The sequence below is a fragment of the Silene latifolia genome, chromosome X (genome assembly GCF_048544455.1).
Source record: "Silene latifolia isolate original U9 population chromosome X, ASM4854445v1, whole genome shotgun sequence".
NCBI classification, from domain to species: Eukaryota; Viridiplantae; Streptophyta; class Magnoliopsida; order Caryophyllales; family Caryophyllaceae; genus Silene; species Silene latifolia.
In genome coordinates, this window is record NC_133537.1 from 101,656,033 (window position 1) to 101,670,440 (window position 14,408).

The window sequence follows — 14,408 nt, forward strand, 5'->3', positions numbered from 1 at the left end:
CGACTACCCACAACCACCCTATATCCCGTCCCACAAATGACGTAAATAAACAGCCCAAACAGGCCACCAAAACCATGTTTAATCACCCAAATCAACCACCATATCCCCCGCCGACATTCCCAAAAAACCCATACAAGACCGTGTAAATCGTAACTAACCCAAACGCACCGCTCAAAATGAAGCAAAGACAGTCCAAAGATGTGTACTTAAGATCACAACAAACAACCACCAAAACCGCACTCGATCGTCCTCAAAAAACGGTCCTAAAAGCGATCTAAAAAAAGTCCTAAAAACGGTCCCCCCATCGGTCCCAAACGATGCGCTCGATACAATATAATGACCCCAAAAACGCAGGAAACCCGTCCCACAAGCTGCATAATACCGTACAGAAAATGGTACCAAAACAATCCTAATGACCACATTTTACCATCCCAATTTCAGCATTAAAACAGTCTACTTTAGACCTGGTTTAAGACGACCTTTGAGGCAAGGTTAAGGCGGAAACTAAACACAACAAATTCCTAACAATACTCGGAGTTACCCTGAAACAAAACAGCCCATAACTGAGGCGAATTCCCGCATCAAAACAGTCCCATAAATGTCCCGATTTCAGTCATTAAAACAGTCCAGTGACAACTCCTATAATCTCCATGGAACCGTGCCAACAGAATTCAAACGCCCAATTTCAGCAACATTTTGAGACGGAAAATTTAAAATACAAATGAGAAAAACATAAAGGTTCAAACTTTATCAAACAAGGGCATAAAAACACCATGAAAACAACACAAAAGGCGAAAATTTTGACATATGTCGAGTAACCTATCACCGTTACCTGTTTGCTCTTCACATTTCCGACCCAAAGCTACTCCGAGTTGTCCGAGTTAATATCTACACACAAAATACACGAAATTAAAAAGGATTTTCGAACTGAAAAAGGGGCGGCTGACCTGAAACGTGAAGAAAGTCAGTCCCTTTCTTACATAGAAGGAAGGAGGATGGAAAGAGGAAGAGTTTGGTGTAAAGTTTATCGAATTTGGTTGAGAATGGAGGCGGGATCTGAGTAAAGGATGGCGGAAATGGTGTGAGGTTATGTTGAATGTTGTTGTTGTGCTGTTGATTCAATATCAACAAAAAGAAAGGCAGAATGAATGGGGGTGGGGACGGGGTGTAACAACACCAATAACATAATAATAGTAATAATATAATAATTATAATAATAATAATAATAATTATAATAATAATAATAATAATATATAAATATATTTAAAAGTAGAGTGTGGGGTGGATAGGGGGGTGTGTGTCGATATAGGGTAGGTCGAGAAAAGATTACTCCCACAAGTGGAAATGTGACGGTCTATAGCTAGACGGAAATACACTTATAATTTAAGACGGAAAATTACTATTATTATCCCTATTAATACTATCCGACAAAATATTTATTTTTATATAAATTAAGCCTTAAAATTATAGCCTTAATAAAAATTATGTTTTAAAATGAATTAATTAAATTAAATAATTTAAAAATATAAAATAAATCAATTAAACGGTTAAATAAATTTTAATTGTCGAAATGAGAAATTCGCGGGTGTTACACCTACCTAAGCCCCGCTCATCATACTGAGTGATAACCCTGTCCCATTAATGTGCACATCCCCTCCCGTGGCGGGTTCTACGGAGGGCGAAACTAGGGCGTGAAGCCACTCCCGCAAGTGACTCCACTCAGCCGAGGACGCACCTCGAGAACCAGAGACAAACAATCATACGCAACTGCAATACAACAACAACCAATAAAACCGCATACACCAACCGACTACCATGTATACTCAACCACACGGTCACGACAACAATACAACAACGACACAGCAACCGACACACTAGACAATCAACAGAAACTGAGTAGGCGAACTTACCTTTAATCGACTGCAACGATTCCATGTCCACACACGCAACACCCAGCAATCAAGCAACACCTATTCACACAATACAATCCTCTATCATTACCCTTCTAACCTTAACTGAAAACACAAAGACACGGATGATGATGACGACATACCTACATGTGGAAATCTGGCAAAGGAACTGCTACCCGACCCAAGCTATGCACTCCTATGGCACAAGCATCCTCAAAGGCTCCCGTGGAATGTATTTGGTGAAGGGAAGAAGAAGGGACGACATCTAGGTTTAGAGGAAAGAGGCGGAAATGATTTGCGGTTTTAAGAAAATTATAAACCCTCGCTGAAAAGACGCTACTCGATCGAGTGGCCCCTACTCGATCGAGTAGCCTCTACTCTATCGAGTACCACCAGCATATAAAGGAAGTCAAGGCACACGGTAACTCTGGCACGTATCACTAAGGACTATTACCTGCTCCCAAGGTCGGTCAACGCTGGTCAACGAGTCCCTGAAAGGGCGGGTATTACACATTTTCCCATGTCTTATTTGTTGATAACATATTACTTATTGAGAATAACGTACGAATGCTCTCTTCTGTGAAAGAGTGATTGGAGACTTGGAAAATGGTGCAAAGTATTCTAGATTTTTGAATCTATGAGAGAGAATATGGGCATAGAGTTGAGAGTCTTATGAGGATAAGATCTTTCGTATCTGTTTAACATCAACAAGGTCGAATAGGTTATTCATGTTGATGGAAGTGGAATTACCATGATGGAGTCATAGTCGTTCACTGAACCTATTAAGTTGTTGATTACATGAAATCAATTTCTAATGTTTCCGCCATTAGAATGATCATGTATGCCAACAGACATACATGTCATGATGTGATATATGCCTAGAGCATGATAAGTCAATAACAAGATAATTCCCATGATATGGCTTGTGAAAGCCTTAAAGAACATCCTTGAGATTCTTGAGAAGAATTAAGGATTCGTTCATATGTTTGGATGATAAACTAAGTTATGTGTTGAAGGGTTGCACAAACTTTAGTTTTCAAACCAAAAAGGATTTGTTGAAATCCTAGGATGTCTTATTGACTAAGGAGTAAGATACTAGAAAAGTGTTTTAGTTTCGCGCATTGCAAATTCTACAAAAGGAATCTAAGTAAATTGTGATAAAATGGTCAACGTAGGGATTAAGGGTGAATCCCTCTACAAATGACTTTATCACAAGTTATGTGATAACAGTGGGAGCATCTTTCAAGTTAAAGAGCCCAAGTCTAGTAAGAAGTCTAGACATATACTTAGATAAATTCATGTCATTAGAGATGACATTGAATGGAAGAAAATAGAAATTAATAAAGTTGGAATATATGGATATAGGTATATCCACTTGCCAAGCTTTTATTGCATTTTAACTAGTGTTAATTATACACTAAAGATTATAGGATATGAATTAGTAATAGTGTATTGACTATTCATATGTGATAATCGCATTTATCGTTTGAGTTTCATTAAACTCACCTATTACCTTGTCGTATCCAAATGGGTTGTAGAGACAAATTGAACCCCATTAAAGTGAACTGGATTGACATGGTCTTCGCCCCTAGTTACTTATATGAGGTGACGTCTCGAAGTGACTAGAGTGTGATGCGATTGATGGCAAGTTCAAGTGCCATAGAGTCATATGGGATGACTAGTCGATCACATAGGCGGACTGTATGGGACACTCTGTCGGGCAGTGACCGCTTATTGAGTTCTGGTAATTCATAAAGCCTGGTCGTGGCAAGGGCTATTATAGTATTCTTATGAGTTAATTCTTTTAACTAGAGACTATTCGCCCAAGTTAGCACAAATTTCTGATTAGCTTTGATTTATACTCTACGACTTCGTAAATGAAGTCAAACTGGGTATATTTTGGGTTATTATGAACTGTGGCTAGACGAAGGGAATAGTGCGATAGGAATTGTCCACCCCCTTGTCAGGGTTGTTTGAAATCTCAAGGCCACTCGAGGAGTAGTGAACTGGAAATGCGTGGCCACGCTCGGAAGGTATCTATGATAGATAATTCCGATCGACAGATTACTCTCCGGATCGAGGAAACCACTCAAGATATGATCAAGTGCAAGTACGACCTGCAAGACACCTTGCATTGAGTGGGAGATTGTAATAGGACAAGAGAATTGGTGACGCACACTTGTCTCGGACAAGTGGGAGATTGTTGGAAAATGTGTCCTCAACAATAGTGCGATCACATGATTTAATATCATAATTAAATCTCATATAAAGAATACGTAAGGGATGATTCATTTATATAGTCAACTGATCAACATTAATCGGTAATGATTGGCTTGCTAGAGTTTGACGTTACTGTCGTGGGACGGTGGTGGTCAGTTGATCCCTTAAGGCCACACCTAAAGGATGATGCCCTAATCAGTAGAGTTGATAAATTGTATGACGATACAAGTTGATCAATTCCTTAAAATTGAACAATTCACTTGTGAGAGAGAATATTGATATCTTATTGTAATGAGATTAAACAAGATTTATTTTAATAATAAAAATGCTTTATTACTAAAATTGTTTATTGTTTGAGAAACAATAGAGATAAGAATGAATGGTTAATTATAATTACAAGATGTTGTGAATTATAATTATATGACCCATTTTATTTCTGTGATAAAGTATCACTAGTCAATTTGTTGTATGTAATTTAATTAATTAGTAAAATGATATTTATGTGATAAATATGCATTAAATTAATTAATAACATGTAACATACTACATGTGACATATTGTGTGACAAATGACAAATTAATAAAATAAAATGGTAGTCCATTTTATGTATATGGACCGAAATAATGGAGGTAGAAGGTGTTAGTGGGTGAAATATTTTTTGAGATAAAATAACCTAATCATGGCTAACCTACACTAGCTTACACACCTACACTAAGTAGACTCACATGCCTACAATTTGGAGAAGTGAAAAAGCAAAAAGAAGATGCCATTATTGGGCCACTTCCACCCGGCCACTTCCTCTATAATAATGATAATTTTGTTCTCATTTTTACACTACTCCATTATTCATTCATTTCCTTATGCAATTTTTCTCATCTCTCTCATCTTCTCTCTAAAATTTGTTTTAGATTACATGAATATTGTTCAATAAGATTACTAATATTATTAGTGTAATATATGTATTAGTAATCAATTTTAAAGTAGACTACTAAACAAATATCTAGAACATATTATTTAGTTGATCGGGTCCATTTCGTGTTCACAATTAAGCATATGTGGTCGTTGGTCAATGGTCGATATAAAACACAATTTATACTTCACAAACAACTCTACAATTAGTAAAGAGGCAAGTAAAGGTCGGATCCCAAGGGACGGGTATTGAAATGAAGATTCTATTGTAACTAGTGGTGTCTAGGGGTGTCACAAATTGGGTTGATGTAGAAGGTTACTAAACTAAGATAGCAATGAAAATAAACTAACAAGGTAAATAAAATAAAGGGTGTAAACAATTGATTAAAAGCACTAGGGTGTCATGGGTTCATAGGGGAATCATGGGATACGATCATACAAACATGTTCTCAAATTATAAGCAAGCAATTATTGTTGTGATGGATTGAGTTGGGTTATATCTTACAATCCTAGGAAAGTTTGGGTCCCGGAGCCGAATGTCTTGGATTGTACAACACCTACAAGTCGACTTAATCTTCCCTACTTAACACATGCATGGTCTAACAAGACTCGAGTTGGGTTATGTCTTACAAGTCAAGTTGAAAGGATAGAAGATGATAGTAAATGCAAGGATTCATAGGCTTAGCATTTCATCAAATATAACATGTGCATGTATTAAGATCAAAACAAGCAAGCAAATAAGATATGAAAGCATATTAATTTAAGCATGAATCATTCCCCATGTTGGTTTCCCCTAATCACCCATTAAACCCTAGCTAAGAGACTACTCACTCATTATCATATTGATCATGCTAGAAAGGTTGTCAATCATACTAACATAATGAAACATGATGAATAAATGAAAGTAATTAGCAATAATTAAAAAGGGATTAAGAGATTATACCTACTAATGATTCCAATAATAAAGCAAGAATAATAGAAGTACTTGAATCCTAGATTGAGAGGTTGTCAATCTCCCAATAATAACCCAAATAATCTTCAATTACCCAAAATAAAGTAAGAACAAGAGAGAGATTAAAGAACTAAAACTTGGATTAAAACTTGATTAATATTTGATTACAATATTGAAGAGAGATTTGATTGATATTAACTACACTAATTATTGATAAGAAGAACATGCTCCTCTAATTAGACTAATGGGGTATTTATAGTGAAAATTAGGGAGGATGCATTAGGGTTAACTAAGGGCTAAACTAGTAATTACACTTTTAAGTTGAGCAAGGAGCCTCCGGGATTATCCGAGAGAAGGGCTTCTCTTATCGATGCTTGAGGAATGAAAACGTCTTTGTCTTTGCGATCCGTGCGGATGGGAGTCGGGACGGCCGGATCTGGACTGAGGAATCCGAGCGGATTCTTGGGCAAGACGCTCGGATTGGCGAGGGGGAATCCGAGCGGATTCCTTTGCGGGACGCTCGGATTGGCGAGGACGGACGGATTCTCTACAATCCGTTCGGATTGTAGTTCAAAGAACTTTCCTTCTTCTTTTTCTTCCCTTTTCTTCATGAATTCCTTGGGGATTTCCTTGGGGACTCAAGGATCCTTTTCTCAACATTGCTCTTCTACTATGCTATGTACAAAGGCCTTCTAGTCTTGTCTCTCCTTGATGCTTGGTCATTGAATATGATCAATTTAGCCTTGTTTTGCCATGAAAATGCAAGATTCTTACTCCTTTCCTACCAAGGGATCAAAATCTCAAAGAATATGCAAAACAAAGAACTAAAGATAAGAAATGACCCAAATAGGCACTAAAAAGCATGAAAAAAATGGTAATTCGGGGGCTAAATATGCGCCAATTATGGTCACATCAAATATCCCCAAACCGAACCTTTGCTCGTCCCGAGTAAAGAGGTGACAAAGACTAGGACCAATACTAACCTAACCTAATAATAATAGCCGATATGAGACAATTAGCGGGTCTCACTCCGCCCCTTCAACTCACAACAAGACAACCATGAGGTAGGATGCCTTCTTGCATGGCAAGGTGGGTCTTGCCAAAATGGCGACACATCCAAACATTAAGCACACAAAAACACATAATGGATGCATCTACAAAAAGAATAGCCACTTTCCTCATCTAAGTGGCGGAAATTATCTACAAGGGAAGCAATTCAAGGGTACACAATCCTTCATAGATGCAATTTGTTCAAACTACTAAGCCTAGAAGGATACCAATAAATCACCTCCAAGTTGTGTCAAGCTAGGGTACCTTTGTCCTCAATCGTTAAATGCTTTTGTCAAGAGTAGACTCCCTATGGTGTTAGAAACACTGGAGGATCGCGGAATTCCCCCTCTTGCCTAGACAAGAAGAAGGGTCGTCCCCTCTCTACCATGCACAAAAATGGATATGATGGATAAAGGGATCGATAGTTTTTGAGTTTCATTTGGGAGTTTGATTTTGTTTTTGTTCTTTTTCCCCCCAATTTCATGTGGCATTTGACATTTGAGAACACTTGCTTTGCCATTTCCTTTTGATTTTTGGCATTTCAATACTTGACAACTTTTTGCATTTCTTTTGAACATTTTCAAAGTCACCCCAATTAGTAACGAGGGTGCCTTGTATTTGAAGCTTAGGAGTCTATTTTTGCTCCTCTTTTCTTTTGATGCATTTTTGCAAACTTTCTTTCACTTTTCATTTCATTGAACTCAAATTGATTTCTTTTTGTGCCCATTCCCTTTGATGACAAAAAAATGTGGTAGAATATGGATGAATGATGGAAGTATGCATGGTTTCAAGGGTCACCTTGGAATAAACGGTAGCCAAGGAGTTATCACACCACAAGGTACTCTTGACTCGGCTTTAAACCATGGGTCAAAGGATACTAGCATGACACATCCTAGGGTGTTTTACAAGTATTCTAACAAGCAAAGTCTTAAGAATAAAAAGCATCTACTAGGGCCTATATACACTTGTCAAGCTTCCCAAATAGACGGTTTCGCAAAATTTTTCTAACATGCAACTACATGCCATGATGCAACTAACATATAAACATCCTAATGCAAATGATTCTACCAACTAATATGACATATAAACTAAATGCAATCCTAAGTTCACATTGTTTTACCGCATCAATCAAAATAAAGCCACATAGTCATTAACATAAAGAGGAAAAAGGAGATTGGAAAGATCATACCATGCGGTCTTCAATATCCTCATGTCTCGGATGTGGCGTAGTCAATCAAAGTGAACAAGGATAAAACAAACACAATATATACAAGACAATATATACAAAGGAAATGAACTTGTTTTTGGTTTTTCAATTTTTCAAATTTTTATGATTTTTGAAATTTTTCAATTTTTATGGTTTTTGAATAAAAGTTAAGTGTTAGAATTCCCATCCCCACACTAATATGGGCATTGTCCTCAATGGCCAAAATGATGGAAATTATGCAAGAATGATGCATGATTTCTATGCAATTCTACACTAAGCTATACTACATGATGCATGGTTTTTGTTATGACGGAGAGGATAATTTAAATTACCTCCCGTTGTGTATGCATTAACTTCCCCAAACCAAATAAGACACTATTGCTAATGTCAAAGCATGGGGGAGTTCATGCACACATTATGCTATGCATGAAACTAGATTGTCATTTTGGATTTTCAAAAATGGGAACAATAAAGAACACCTCAAAGGAACCGAGGTGTGAGTCCTTTGATGTTGCTAGGACTAAACCAACAATGATCAAAATGAAATAAAATACAAAGAGATATAGACAAACCGTGGGAGAGTAGGAATCTCCAAGGCTAGTCTTCCATCATGCTACTATCACCATCACTTCCCTCATGAGAAGTGGTCACATTGCCACTTTCCTTGGCACTTTCTTCTTTGCTTTCTTCATCACCATCTTCACTATTTCCTTCTTCATCTCCACTTGCTTCTTCCTCAATATTATCATCAATCTCCTCATCATTTCCAACAACCTCATTGTCTTCTACCACGTCCCTTGATGCACCCGGAAATAAGGCTTCTCTATCCGCCCAACTAGGCAAAGGACAAGATGGATCAAGGAGTCCTTGCCTAGCTAGATGTAGGAGGGGAGGATATTGAGCCAAATATGCATTCTTCCGATCTTCATAAGCTTGCTTGTGCATGGCTTGCATAAGAAGAGTGACATAATCTTTTCCAATTTCAACTCCTTGCGGTTTGAACTCTTCATACACAAAGGGGTAAGGCGGTATAACAATGGAAGAGGAGGGAGTTTCATGATCACCCTTTTGTTGTTGAATGATGTACTCGGCTTCTTCGGATAGGGGAAGTAAATAGTTGGTCCGGTGGACACTAAGACGGCAAATCTTTGCGGGTAAAGTGAATGATCGAGCCTCACTAGTAAGCCACCCATACTTGGTATCAAGGGGATTGTGAGCAACCCACTAATACTTGTTAATCAAGATGGACATATCAATAAGATGGCCACCATCCTTAGCCTTGTACTTGCTATCCTTATTGAAATTAGGATCAAAGTGCTTGGCTAGGACCGTGACAAGGCCGCCATTAACAATAACGGTTTGACCCTTCTTCCCACTATCTACATGGAGCCATCTATCAACCAATAGCCTCAAAGAATTGTAAGGCTTGGTGTGAATTCTTCTAATATTCAAAGTTGATTCAAGGAGAATAAAATCGAGTCCCGTGAAATGATTGGTGTCTTTCCTAGCAATTATGGTATTTCCCACAACTTTGTGCCATATTCTTATGCCCGGATGATGGACCAAAAGAGCACGACAAGCTTTAAAATCTTCAAATTTCTTCCCGGAGATTGCCTCCCAAAGAGGCTCGGGATCATACTTCCCATATTGCTTATAAAATTTATGTTCATCGCTAAGACCCAAAATTGCACCCAATTAGGAAAGGTAATGCGTCTACTAGTGTTAGCTAGACGAAACTCAATATTTTCCCTATTCTCAACTTTTGTCACTTTTAAAGAACTTAAGAATTCCAAGACAAGGGAGGGGTATGTTACTTCCTTCATTTCAAACAATTTCTTTAAACCCATGGCATTGAAAAAGACTCGTGTTTGTTCAAGAACACCCAACTTCTCTAAAGCATCTTGGCATATGAATTTGGTGGATTGAATTTGTTTCATAGCAAACTTGACAAATGTATTTCTATGGGAATCGGAAATGAATGTTACCTCCGGGTAATGCAAGAGTTGATTAATTACCGGAGTAGAGGGTGATGCTTCCATAGGAATTTGTTGTTGTTGTTGCACTTCCAAGCTTGGTGTTGATACCACCATTGCCAAAGCTTTTTTCATTTGTAGAGCTTTTTGCCTTTGAGAGAGAGTTGTAGCCTTTGGTGCCCTTGTTGCCTTTGCTTTTGCTTTTGTTGCTCCCTTTGTTCTTGCCATTTGATGAACTAACCAAGAAAAAGATCAAAAATCTTCAATTTGTAGAATGCCCAAATCGATTTTGAAGGTGAAAGGCTTTGCCTTTATGAGAACAAAAATCGACTCAAAGGTGAAGATTTTGTTCTTGGTTTTGATTGTTAATGAAGATGGAGTGATTGATTTGTTATTTGAAAGATGGTTTGATTTGATTTTGGTGAGTTTTGTTGAGGGTTTTTGTTTTTGAGATGGAGAGGATGAGGGTTTTGATGTTATGGGTAGTGTTTATGAGTGAATGAATGAATGAATGAAGGTGGGGTGGGTATTTAAAGAACTCGACAATTTTAGGACGCAGGGGCAATCCGTGCGGATTAGGCGCAATCCGTGCGGATTCTGCAGCTTCAAAAATTTCAAAATCCCGCCTAAAGACGGGCGGATTCTGGGGAATCCGCTCGGATTCTTCTGAGACGAGACGGGCGGATTTCGTGCAGGACGGACGGATTCTTGTCCAGAGATTTTTCTTTGTTTTTCTTCAGCTGCAAGACGGGCGGATTGTTCAAAAGACGGACGGATTCTGTGAGACGGGCGTCTTTCCAGGAATCAGCTCGGATTCTTTGACAGTCAAGAAATTTGCAGTTTTCAGCTCAGCCCAAGACGGGCGTCTTCTCATCAGGACGCTCGGATCTTCTTCAGACGGGCGGATTCTTAGGAATCCGCTCGGATTGGTCCTTGTGTACACGGATTCAGTTCCATCCGTGCACCAACGCATTCCCTTATCATTCTTTCTTTCTTTCTTTCAAATCTTGTGTTCTTCATTGCGGGGGCACTACTAAGGCATGAATAGCCTAGGCAATTGCCATCCCCACACTAAGGTAAAGCACTACACAACAATTAAAATCATTAGTCCCTCCCTCACTTCTCTCTTACATGACAATTATTTTGATCAAAGTAAAAATAAATCCAAAAATGACAAAAATGCAATACAAAAATTAAATGTAAGTTAGGGAGTTAGAAATATTTACAAGTGGTGGTTTAGGGAGGACTCCACCAAACTCTCATTCGTGATGAGATGTCAAGGGGGCATGTTCAAGGTGTTGTTGATGTTGCTCAACACCTTGAAGAAGTAGTCAAAAGCTTGTTCATTGTTATGGTAGAGGTCCTCAATAGACCGTGGTTCTTGTTGTTGATCATGATCGATGGCATGCCCAATGTAGGGATTAAAGATCCCTTCAAATTCGTCGTCCCAAAGACCACAAACTTCATTGAGTTGATCATTGAAAATCTCTTGCTTAGATGGAGACAACTCTCCCAATTTCTTTTCTTGGCCAATGAGGCCATCATCTTCTTCCTTGGTTGATTTTGATGAGCTTTGCAAGCTCTCCTTGTCAAAATTCACTTGCTCTTTGAATGGAGCATCTTCAACTTTCTTCCTCCATTGGAGTTCCGATTTCTTCTTTTCATCTTTTCGGCTATAATGATCAATCATGAAACATGGCTCATGCAAACGAGGAGCTCTCATGGTCTTGTCAAGATTAAAAGTTATGCTTTCATCTCCCACTTCTAGAGTGAGCTCTCCATGTTTCACATCAATCACCGCACCCGCGGTGTATAGGAAAGGTCTTCCTAAGATGATTGAAATGTTGGAATCTTCCTCCATATCAACAATGACAAAGTCCACCGGGATGAAAAACTTCCCAATTCGCACGGGGACATCTTCCCATATCCCTAATGGTGTCTTCGTCGATCTATCGGCCATTTGAAGAGTGATATTGGTGCATTTAAGCTCTCCCATTCCCAACCTTTTACTTACCGAGTACGGCATGACACTCACACTAGCCCCTAGATCACATAAGGCTTTGTTGATCGTTGTGTCGCCAATGGTACACGGTATTGAGAAGCTTCCGGATCCTTTAACTTTGGAGGTGAACTCCCTTGAAGTATTGCACTACTCACCTTAGTGAAGGCGATAGTCTCAAGTTTCCGGATCGACTTCTTCTTTGTGAGGATATCTTTCATGTACTTTGCATAGGCCGGAACGTGATTGATTAATTCCGTGAAAGGAATTGAGACTTCTAAGTTCTTCACAATCTCCATGAACTTCCCAAGTTGATCATCAAATTTAGGCTTGGCTTGACGACTTGGAAAAGGAAGTCTAATCACAATGGGCTCCTTTTCTTTGGCTTTGTCTTCATTTTTCTTTGAACTTTCTTCTTTTGATGATTCCCCTTCTTGCACCACAACTTCATTCTCACTAGCTCTCACAACTTCATCCTCAACTTGCTCCTTCGGTGCTTCATACCTTGTACCACTTCTCAAGTGAATGGCACTAACCGTTTCATGTCTAGGGGGGTTACTTTGAGGTGGTAATTGCCCCTTTTGTCTTTGTGAGCTAGAAGATGCTAGTTGAGTTAATTGTGTTTCCAACATCTTGGTGTGAGCTAGAATGTTGTTGATGGTGGTGTCTTTTGCTTGGCTATCTTTTTGCATTTGGGTGAAAAATTCTTGTTGATTCTTTTGCATTTGGAGGACCGCTTTTTGGACATCAAAACCTTGGTCATTGTGGTGATTGTATGGATTTTGATTTTGGTAACCTTGGTTTTGATTGTAAAAGGGTCTTTGATTTTGATTTCTCATGGGTGGTGGAGTGTATGTTGTTTGAGGGTTTTGGACATTTTGGCTTTTGTATGAGAGATTTGGATGGAACTTGGTGTTTTCATTGTAAAAATTTGAATAAGGGGTACCACTTTTGTAAGCTTGGAAAGCATTAACTTGTTCGGTTGTTCCCCTACACTCACTTGAGTCATGACCCAAGGTTCCACAATTCTCACATATCCCGCTTGGGATTGATGAGGATGCCGTCATGGCATTGACATGATGCTTTGATGATTTTGAGTTTTCCTCAAGTCTAGCCATAGCTTGTTCAAACTTCAAGTTGATTGTGTCAATGTGAGCACTAAGTTGAGCACCCAATTGAGTAACGGTGTCCACTTCATACTTTCCTCCTCTAGTAGCCTTGCGAGGCCTACTATATTGTGAATTATGGACCGCCATTTCCTCAATCTTGTTCCATGTTTGATTGTCATCAACTTCGGTGAACATTCCATTTGATCCCATATTGAGAATGTTCCTTGAATCTTCATATAAACCATTCCAAAATTGTTGCACCAAAAACCATTCGCTAAGTCCATGGTGAGGACATGAGCGACAAATACCTTTGAACCGCTCCCAAGCTTCATACAAAGATTCTTCATCCCTTTGCTTAAAACCCGTAATTTGAGCTCTTAGCATATTGGTCTTTTCCGGTGGGTAGAATTTTTTGTAGAAAGCTAGAGCTAGCTTCTTCCAAGAATCTATTCCAAGGGTGGCCTTATCAAGGCCCTTCAACCATTGCTTTGCGGTGCCGATTAACGAAAAAGGAAATAAGACCCATCTTATTTGGTCTTGAGTCACGCCCGTTTGAGAGATAGCTTCACAATAATCGCAAAAGGTTTCCATATGAGAATGAGGGTCCTCACTAGGCATTCCCCCGAATTGGCTCCTCTCAACTAGTTGAATGAAGGCGGACTTGGCAATAAAGTTTCCGGTAAGATGTTGTGGGGTAGGAGTACCATTTGGTAAATCCTCCTCGGTGGGTATAGAGTGTGACGAGAATTTAGGCATTGTAGGTGGATTTTGTGTGGTATTGTTTAATGGGTTTTCTTCTCCTTCTATTGCGAAAGGATTGACAAACTCACTAGTGGGTTGAACAACTTCACCAACACCTCCCAAATTCCTCCTAACAAGTCTCCTATTATTCGTCAAGGTTCTTTCGATTTCACGGTCAAAAGGTAACAAATCTCTTTGTAACCTTCTAGACATGCAAAATATCAAACAACTCAAAAACAATTAGAACAAACCTTGAGGAGTTTTACTTCCCAAGGTGAAAAAGACACAACTAAAAACAATAAAAGAAATCTTAAATCAATTAAACACCGTCCCCGACA

General features: G+C 38.8%; 1 non-coding gene across 1 annotated transcript; it reads left to right on the forward strand.

The window, feature by feature from the left end:
- Window positions 1-13,606: 13,606 nt before the first annotated feature.
- On the forward strand, window positions 13,607-13,713 carry LOC141625959 (small nucleolar RNA R71). The gene has a single exon (XR_012535698.1). It is a non-coding gene; the product is annotated as a small nucleolar RNA R71 (small nucleolar RNA).
- Window positions 13,714-14,408: the final 695 nt, after the last annotated feature.